This window comes from Amblyraja radiata, chromosome 3 (assembly GCF_010909765.2).
Source record: "Amblyraja radiata isolate CabotCenter1 chromosome 3, sAmbRad1.1.pri, whole genome shotgun sequence".
Classification (NCBI taxonomy): domain Eukaryota; kingdom Metazoa; phylum Chordata; class Chondrichthyes; order Rajiformes; family Rajidae; genus Amblyraja; species Amblyraja radiata.
The window spans coordinates 31401212-31409805 of NC_045958.1; positions in this window are offsets into that span (position 1 = coordinate 31401212).

Consider the following 8594-nt stretch of genomic DNA (forward strand, 5'->3'; position numbering starts at 1 on the left):
AAATAAAGGAAATGCAAGAATACATTGTCCACAGTTTTATCTAAGATGTGTGTAGGAAAGAACTGCAAATGCTGGTTTAAATCGAAGGTAGACACAAAATGCTGGAGTAACTCAGCGGGACAGGCAGCATCTCTGGAGAGAAATGGGTGATGTTTCATGTCGAGACCCTTCTTCAGACTCCAGTCAATATCCCTTATTCAATAAGATTGCGATTGAACCAATCTTGGCATTCTGCAAATCCAAATGCACTACACAGTAAGCCAAAGGACCTGTTGCTGTGTTTTATAACTTCATGACTACATATACCGATTCCCCTTTACTCAGCCTACTTGCTTCCTTCTTATCAAGCTGGTCTTGTTGTTTTTTGAAAAATCAGGTCCCGGTCTCTTTTATTGCCACAATTTTAGAACTCCACATAGGCAATTACAACTATAGCTCACCAACTTGCTTAACATTTGGCTCTGTGTTTACTTCTTATAGTCTAATAAATAGCACAGGTGTGCTTCAAGCTGTGAAATATGTTGGTACCGTTAAAGTAAATAACAGGTAGCACTCACAACTAGCAGTCACGGTGGAGCAGCGGTAGAGTTGCTGCCTTACAGCGAATGCAGCGATGGAGACCCGGGTTCGATCCCGACCACGGGTGCTGTCTGTACGGAGTTTGTACGTTCTCCCCGTGATCGGTGTGGGTTTTCTCAGAGATCTTCGGTTTCCTCCCACACCTTCAGAATGTTGTATGGTTCCCACTCCAGGTGTACTCACCATTGCCCCATGAAGTTGTATTAGAGCTCCTCTACTGTTGTACCCAATAACAGAATGCTGTCATTATGTGATTCATCACTACATATAAAATCATCATTTATTTCACCTGTTTTTAATTCCAAATTGGACAGCCTCACATGTCTGCAGATTATTCCTTTCCCCTGCACTTAGCCCATTTTTCTCACATCACGCTAACTCACCTATTTTCATATCATCTGCATATTTGACTTCCAGAATCATCATAACAATTACTCATCAAGAATTCCATAGATACCAAGGATTGATTATGACTTGAAAGAATCTAGTTTGAAAATAATATATTTTCTACATTCTGCAGAGTTTGTGAAGCACAATATAATTGAATATAATTTCCAATAGTTTCTGAAATTATAATCATTTTTGAGATCTGCATTTTGTCTGAGCGATAACAATTTATTTTATGTGATTGTGTGTCTTACTTCCTTTTTACTTGGTGTGGCCGTATGGTAACTCGAATTCCACTGTACCTGACGATAAACCCATCTCGAATCTTGAACACTTGAAATAATCAAATAGTGAATGCATGATTTAAGATCCAAAATCTGTTTTTGATTTACAGAAATAACATTTTGGTTTTAATTTCTATTTCAGGGTTTCAGATTATTCACGTGACAGCATGATAAATGGTTTGCAGCTAATGCTCAACTCTCTTCCCCTAACTGGGAAATTGTAAACAGGGGGACATTGTTACAAGAATACGAGACAGTCATTAAAAACAAGAGGTGCTTACAAATTTCTTCTCCAGAGGTGGTCAAACTCTGGAATTCTCCGTGCCAGAGGGCTGTGGAGGCAACATCATTGGAAATAAAAATAATTTTAAAGATCAGGGAATTGAAAGGCATGGGGAACCGGGACAGAAGATGAATTGAGGCTTGGTGCAGATGATTAATTAGGCATTTGGCAAGGTCAAAGAATGAGGCAGGAAACAAGTTGCAAGGTGGTACAGGTGGCCACATTTCATTTCTGTAATCCACAAATCTACTAGTTCATCGAGTATATACTTGTGTAATGAAAATCAGTGTATATTGCATTAAGAAATAATTAGAGTCATGAAATATTTAGTGCAGTCATACAGGTTTGGACAGTTACATAGAACACAGAAGAGTACAGCACAGGGTCAGGCTCTTCAGCTCGCTATGGCTGTGCCATGTTAAACTAATGCCAGCATGTGATCTATATCCCTCTATATCCATGTGCCTATCTAAAAGCTTCTTAAACAGGACCATCAGGGCGGCACAGTGGCGCAGTAGCAGAGTTGCTGCCTAACAGCGCCAGAGACCTGGGTTTGATCCTGACCTCAAGTACTGTCTGTAAGGAGTTTGTACATTCTCCCTGTGACCGCATGTGTTTTCTCCAGCTGCTCTGGTTTCCTCTCACATTCCAAAGACATACAGGTTTGTAGGTTAATTGGCTTCGCTAAATTGAACTATTGTCCTTCGTGTGTGTATGTTTGTGTACGGGGTGATCGCTGGTCGGCACAGACTCAGTGAGTCAAAGGGCCAAAGGGCCTGTTTCCTTGCTGTATCCCCAAAGTCTAAAGGGATCAGGGGGTATGGAGAGAAGGCAGGTATGGGATACTGAGTTGGATGATCAGCCATGATCATATTGAATGGCGGTGCAGGCTTGAAGGGCCGACTGGCCTACTCCTGCACCTATTTTCTATGTTTCTATGTTTTTGTGTCTATCTTCGGTTTAAACCAGCATCTGTCACAGTTCTTTCCTACACAAAACAAACAAATGATTGGGCTGTACTCCTGTTGTAAACCCGTTGCCAATGGTTATACTTTTTATTTCAAATTATAGATTATATGCATCTTGAAATGAATACATTGAAACATTATCAAATGAGATACACACAAAATCTCTGTGCATTCTCTCTCTATGTTTATAATGCAAAATTGTATCTGATTGTGCTTTCCATTTGATAAGGAAATGCCAATATGAATCTTTAAAATAGCTTGAAACAAATCACATTGAGTTGTTTGAAGTGGAATGACCTGTTTAATTCCCAAGAATAAATGTTTTTTGCAGAAAAAAAAATATTTATTCTAAATAAGACTCCGTAATCTTGGAGATAGACACAAAAGGCTGGAGTAACTCAATTAGACAGGCAGCATCTCTGGAGAAAAGGAATAGGTGATGTTTTGGGTCCAGACCAACCCAAAAACGTCTCATCCCGAAACGTCAACTATTCCTTTTGTTCAGAGATGCTGCTTGACCCGCTGAGTTACTCCAGCATTTCGTATCTATCTTTGGTGCCAACCGGCATCTGCAGTTCATTCCTACGCTCCTTAGCCTCAGATTGGTTAGGCTCAGCAAACCTTCAGTACCAGCATCTACAGTTCCTTCCTACACAGTACCAGGATGTCATATCCATTTTCTCCACAAATAAATTGAACGCCGAACTCCTATTAGTGCAGTTGCTGGCAGTGTCTCATCCTGTTAGCACCCTTGTAGATGATCTCATGTTTGCACAAGGGTTCATTGAATAATGCTGAGCAATTGCTGCCCTTCATCTGAGGATAACGTTTTAAACAGATATATAGGTGTTTATACTGCTGTCTTAGGATACAAAAGTAGAAAAATGATCTATTGCCCAAGATCAATATTATTTACTTCAAGAAAATAAACAACCCAAACATTCTTTTAAAGAAAACAACATTTAAATATTTGATCGTCTCCAAGGAGGTAGGCAGGAGGTCAAAACCACACTCTGGCTAATACGAGGGCCGTTCAGTTGCACACCAACAGCAGGGAAGAAACAGTTCCTGAATCTGCAGGTATGCGTTTTCAAACTTCTGTGCCTCTTGTCTGGTGGGAGAGGGAAAAAGAGGGAGTGAACGGGATGAGACTAACCCTTGGTTATGCTGGCAGTCTCGCCAAGGCTAAGTGAAGTGTAGATGGAGTGAACTGAAGGGAGGTTGCTTTGTATGATGCTCTGGGCTACATTCACAACTGTCTGCAATTTCTCACTGTCTTGGATGGAGCTCTTCCAAAACCAGTCTGTGATGCATCCCGATAAGATGCTTTCTTTGGTGCATCTGCAGAAGTTGGTGAGAGTTGTTGGGGACATGCCAAACTTCATAAGCTTTCTAAGGAAATAGAGGCGTTGCTTTCTTGGCCATTGCTTTGATGTGGCTGGTTCAGGACAAGTTTGCTGATGATATTTAGCACCAAGGTACAAGGTTCTCAATTTCATTTTTGTACTCCATCTCATCATTATTTAATATCCGACCAACTACAGTGGTATCACCTGCAAACTTGTAGATCAAGTTGGATTTGTATTTGGCTGAACAGTCATGAGCATTGAGAATCATCATACGGAGCGCGATTTGTCATCTATCCTCACTGATTGTGGTCTGCGAGTCAGGAAGCCAAGGATTCAGCTGCAGAGGAGAGTGGCGACTCCAAGTTCCACGCATTTGAAGATGAGCCTGGTTGGAATAATAGTATGGAAAGCAGAATTATAGTCCATGGTTTCCAGTTGGGGAACACTCGGATTGTCTTCTTTGGCATGCATCACCTTCACACTTACTTATGAAGTCTGTCACAGCAGCAGCGTACTCATTCAGGTTGGATGCAGATGTCCCAAATATGGACCAGTCTACTGAGGCTGCAAATTAGCTTCAAGGCAATTGAACCCAATTTAGTGAGTGTGCTAATACCGTATAATGTGGAGGTGAAGATGGGTGCTATAAGACATACAAATATGTTTTTCTCCTGGACCCAAAGCAATTCCATTTATCAGGTATATCATTTCACTAACCGAGCTAATTATTAATAGACTGGGGTAAATCCATGTCTGAACCATCGAAGGCTTGCGCTTGAATCCAGTTCAACTCTCATTTAAAAAACTTGGGTGAAAGAATATCTTGCCATGGGGTTCACCAGAGTAGTGGTTCAAAACATAGAAAATAGGTGCAGGAGTAGGTCATTCAGCCCTTCGAGCCAGCACCACCATTCAATATGATCATGGCTGATCATCCAAAATAAGTTCCTTTGCAAATTTGCATTGTTATTCTCAGTGAACATACTGGAACTGCATTTCACCGAGAAGATAAATTGCTCTGGTACAGTGCTTAATATATACCAATATAATTGTGCATTCTATCAATATATAATTTCTGATAATGGCCACTGAAAGCATTCATATTCTTGACCTTCACCATGAAGGTTTTCCAACTGATATAGATTTTTCAACTGATATATGGACAATTACAGCTCAAAAAAGTCCCATTCCAGAAATAATGCCATACATACTTGCACACATGCATTTCTCTTTTTATTAAATCGTATTTGTAGAAACAATAATCGTCTCTAATCATCTGCTGCATTCTTGACCAGAGGTCCCACAGCAGTAAGTACTTTAACCCAAGTGTTGAAGGTTGCTATATTTCTGCCTTTGTATAAACATCAAAGCTTGGAGTGACTCCCTGTCTGCAGTTTCAAGCAGACTAATTCTCTTTTTAGCAATTTAATCTCTCGGCTGTTAGATGATAATTACGTTTTGCCCAGGAAATGTCAATTTTCATTGCTCTTTTGTTTCATAATTAGAAATCTTGGGTTATGTCCTTGGATGAATGGATTTGTTATTAATTCATTTGTAAGTCGTTCCTATGTAAGTGTTTTTGTCTACGAGTCAGGATATGCAATTAGAATTTTATATGGCCTGATTTAAATTACTTAAAAAGTGCTACAGACAAAAACATTAACATAATAAACTGTACCAAGTGTTTACAATTTTAATGTCAATTAAAAACCTGTTTTTATAGTAATTGTATGAGAATTTAGTCATGTGGATACAGTTAATTAGGAAAGAGCAGACTGACTTTTTAAAAGTTACATAAATAAAATTATTAAATGGAACAAAGATATTCTATTGTACACTGGTTCATCTTGCTTAATGACCAGTGAAACAAAACTTTGAATGACTTTTGAACCCTAATTATAATGTGAAACACTCCCAATATAGGTCAGCCCTGAAAATAGCTTTGTTCCCAATCTACACTTAAAGCAGAAGAAAAAAAAATGGAAGACCAAAATTAAATTAAAAATACTGCAAATATTCAGCAAGTCAGGCAGTACTTGTGGAGAGAAAATCCATGATCATCTCAGGTCCAGCATCCTTCATCAAAACTCTGACAGTTTATTTGCTGTGACCAAGCGTCCGAGATTTGAAACATAAATCTGTTTTCTCCTTGCAGTTGCTGACTGATTTGCCGAGTTTTGCCAGAATCTTTGATTTAATTCCTAATCCAAATGTGTTTTATGCCTTGGACTGGTCTGGGATAATAAAACAAAAATCATTGCCCATTGCTAGTTCTGGTTGACAATAGTTGAGTTTAGATATAACGTGCTAATACTTGGGTTGAGTAAAAATGCTGGAGAAACTCAGCGGATGAGGCTGCATCTATGGAGGGAAGGAATTGGCGACGTTTTTCTTCAGACTGATGAATACTTTGCATCTGTTTTCGCTGGGAAAGAGTTATATTACACTAAAACTAACTGTGGAACTATCCCCAAACAAGGATGCACACCACTTCAACAATATGCATGAAAACACAAACCTTCTTCAACAGCCCTGTGCCCAAACTTCCCTTTGTCAGAGTGAGGCCCAGCGCAAATTGGAGGAACAGCACCTCATATTTCGCTTGGGCAGCTTACACCCCAGCATTACACCTCAGGTCAACATTGACTTCTCCAATTTCAGGTAGTCCTTACTTTCTCCTTCCTTCCCCTCCCCTTCCCACCTCTCCCACAGCCTACTGTATCCACCTCTTCATTTCTTTTTCTCGCCCCCCTCCCCCCGACATCATTCTGAAGAAGGGACTAGACCCAAAACGTCGTCTATTTCTTCGCTCCATATATGCTGCCTCACCCGCTGAGTTTCTCCAGCTTTTTTTGTCTACCTTCGATTTTTCCAGCATCTGCAGTTCTTTCTTAAGCATTGTATCTCTGTTTGCTTTGTTGTCATCTTCTCCTCGCTAACAATGATCTATTCTACGTTTTCCTTGATCTGCATCTCTTTTGATCTCTTACACTTCCTTATCTCTGTAACTCCCTCTTCCCTGATGCTCAGTCTGAAGAAGGATCTTGACCCAAAACATCACCCATTCCTTCTATCCAGAGTTGCTGTCTGTCCCGCTAAATTACACCAGCATTTTTGTCTATCTTCCCTTTAACATTGACGTACCAAGGAAATGCATGCAACAATTAATATATTTTTGTTTTTGCCTCCAAATTATATCATATTCAAATCTTTTCAAAATAAAACCCAAGTTAGGTACAGATTGTTTCGTTGCATTTCTCCCAATAAAATTTAAAGGTTTAACATCCAGATATATGTCAAGAAAGCTTGATTTAAAAAAAATGCATGCACCAGAAATTGGAAATGCAATGCAGCAGCTGAAAGTCTTGAAAGTAATAGTCCCAATCTTTCCCACACCTTCCAGGAACCAACAGTTCAAAGATATTCAAATTACAGCAGCAAGGAAGATGGATGTGATTCACTGTAACCAATTTACATATGTAAATTGCAACGTGTAATTGGAGCACTGTGATAGTTCTGCAGCTTCCTGAATATGTATTACTGCGTGCCCCATTGCTTCCAAACAATGCTGAACCAGCAGCATCATGTGCAGTATTTCTGAATCGGGTATGGAATATTATGAGAAATTTAAAAAGCAGTCTCTAACTTGCTTCAGCCAGCCTCCCATCTTCCAGATGGGAACAGATTAACAATATGCCCCCATTGACAATCCATCTGGAAACGTAGTCGATACAGCCAGAAATCTATTTCATTTTTAAAGATTAAATATTCAACAGAATGGGGAGTGCAGCTGTTGAAAACAAATGCCAAGAACGCAGGTGTAAAATTCCATATTGAAGGAATTCTAAACACAAGGCTTTACGTTTAACATCAGTGAGAACATAAATGAACTCAGATCCTGAATGCCGGAAGGAATGCATGCTTCAACCCACTTCAAATGGCTTTGCTCTCTACTGAACTATCAGTTTGTTCCAAATGGACACTCATTTTGGTTTAAAAAGCTGGAAATGATTTAAAATTAAATCAGAGTCAGGCACATATTGCATTCTGCCCATTGATTTATAAATGTGCTGTCGGAAAATGGTTTCATTCGGGCATTTTTTTAGATGCGATGAAAATTTAGATGATATAATATGGAGAATATTCTACAGGCCACCCAAGAGCGAGACAAAAAAAAGGGTTCTTCATTATTCAAATATAATTGATGTTGAAGATCAAAGAGAGGACTAATTCCTAAAATGTGTGCAAGAGATATTTATCGGTGGATGTCTCACCAATGCAATAGGAACATGTTTGGGGAAATCAAATTTTGGGGAATGAGTTGGCATGTATGGAAAATGTTTCAGCCAGAACATTTGGAAAGCTGATTGCAAGATCAAAGATTTAGAGTAGATACAGGGAAAGATGGAAGATAATCAAACACAGAAACACTTACTAGAGCAAGGCCATCTTCATTATCGGAGAGGGGTCTGGCCCACATAGATTGGAATTCAGAATGTGAGCAAAATGCTTATTTAAGAGTGGAATCCCTTTAATGAGCAGATTATTTAATATTTCAGATACAGTATGGAGGTGAGCAAAGGATGGGCAATCCTGTATTAAAGTTAAAATAAGACATTTGTCTTATAAGACATAAATAATAATAAGACATAAGGGAAATATTAAATTACAGAGAACTACTAAAATATACTGTGCAGGAAAGAACTGCAAATGCTGGTTTAAATCGAAGGTAGACACAAAATGC